This window comes from Micromys minutus (assembly GCF_963924665.1).
Source record: "Micromys minutus genome assembly, chromosome: 5".
NCBI classification, from domain to species: domain Eukaryota; kingdom Metazoa; phylum Chordata; class Mammalia; order Rodentia; family Muridae; genus Micromys; species Micromys minutus.
This window is the reverse complement of record NC_137974.1, coordinates 4,354,616-4,356,696: the sequence shown is the minus strand read 5'-3', so window position 1 is coordinate 4,356,696 and position 2,081 is coordinate 4,354,616.

Sequence of the window (2,081 nt, the reverse complement as noted above, 5' to 3'; positions counted from 1 at the left end):
GGCTCATTCGTGGAGCATTGGCACAGATATCCTAGATGTATGGAAACTTCTTAAAACATGGATGATGTATATACGTGTGTAAGACTACTAAGAGACATGGCCCACATTGTACAAAACTCATGGTCCTCTCTCTTGACTCTGTACAGGTCATGTATATGTAAAGTTCATAGGGAATGTTAGGCTCATGGTGATGACACAGTAGTTTTACAATTTTGTAATGAATTCCTAGAATTAAATGGAATTGGAAGAAGTATACTGATGCTTATGAAAAGTTTCACGTGAGCTACGGAAGGGGTCATAGTCTCTGGGTCTAACTCCTGGACATGTGGCACTGAGAACCTTGAAATTAAGAGGGTGCTGGTTCGTTGTGGAGAAATGATAGTTTGAAGGGTTAAGTTCTTTTGAATTGTTACATTGCGCTGGAACCTGCAAATAAGTAGGTTTTTTCTAACGAGGAGAGAAAATATATGTATTTTTATATAATATCTAAAGTTATATTTCAGGTGTAATGTTTTCTGTGCAAAGTATTGTAAATTATATTTGTGCTATAGTATTTGATTCGAAATATTTAAAAATGTCTCACTGTTGACATATTTAATGTTTTAAATGTACAGATGTTTTTAACTGGTGCACTTTGTAATCCCCCTGAGGGCACTTGTAGCTAAGGGGGACGAATACTGTTTCTGGTGACCACACGTAGTTTGCTTCTTTATTCTTTTTAACTTAATAGAGTTTTCAGACTTGTCAAGCCTTTGCAAACAAGAAAAATTAAGATGAATACCTTGAATAACAAGTAGGAAGTTGGTCACCAGGTGCCTTTCAAATTTAGAAGCTAATTGACTTTAGGGGCTGACATAGTCAAAAAGGAGACATAATAGGCTACTGAAGTCTGTCAGGAGTATTTGTGTAATTGTTAAACAGGTGTCTTTTTCTACAAGAGCTACAAATTGTAAATTTTGTTTCTTTTTCTTTTTTTATAGAAAAAGTATTGTGGTTTATCAGCCAAAAAAAAAAAAAAAACCCCACTTTTTAATTTAGTGAAAGTTATTTTATTATACCGTACAATGAAAGCGTTGTCTCTGAATGTTAATTTTTTGGTACAAAAATAAATTTGTAGGAAACCTGCCTAGGGCTTTTTGTTCTTGTTCACTTTCGTCTGGGTCTTGCTCTGTGGTCCTGTTCTCTCCACTGTGATAATGCAGCTTCTGTCTTTCTCCAAAGGTTACTGGGAGAAGTGCAGATTTAATTAAAAACCAGGAACAGATTCAATTAAATTAATGAACCTTGGAATCTGAAAAATAATTTGCTGGGGATTTGTATGCAAGGATGTAGCCAGAGAGAAAACGGGCTCTTCACTCAAAAAAAGAAAAGTTTGCTCTTCTTGTATCATGAGAAAAACATGGTGCTTTGAGCAGGGGGAAATTAGGGCATATTTTTCTTTACCATAGCTAAGGGGGGCTCACATTGGCCTGGACACATTTTCTCATGGAGATCTGTGTGGATGAGTTGTCTAAACCACAGCGTTTACTTGTGAAATGTAGAGACAAGAGAGCATGGCTTGGGAAGGCACAGGCAGCCATTATTTGAGATATTCATTTGAAGATGCATGTTTTCGGATGATGACGGAGGAAGGAATAGCCGATGTAACAGAAGAAATCGAAGTTCTAAACAGCAGAGCTATCATGGGGGACTTGATGGTGTTGGCCAAATACATGCCCTGTTTTACATCGGTCAGCAAGTCTGAGTCCAAACCATGCAAAGCATGTATCCTGATGGCCGCTGCTTGTTTTAAGGAAAAACTTCGAGGAGCAGCTGAGTTTCTGGGGCTTCCTTAGACACAGAATCTTGGCACATCCTCAGTAGCTGAGCCCACCTTAGAGCCTGCTCCTGCACTTTCTGCTTGCTCATTCCGCATTAATTTGGGGAGCATCAGTGATGCGCTAAGCACAGTGCTGGGTAGCATGGTCACTGGGGCAGTCTCCCAGCCCAGCCTCCCTTGCTAGAGCTGGTTCTTCTGCTAGATGAGGCAAGAAACATATTCTGCTTCATCCAAGTCTTGGGAATCTGAGTCTAAAATGAAT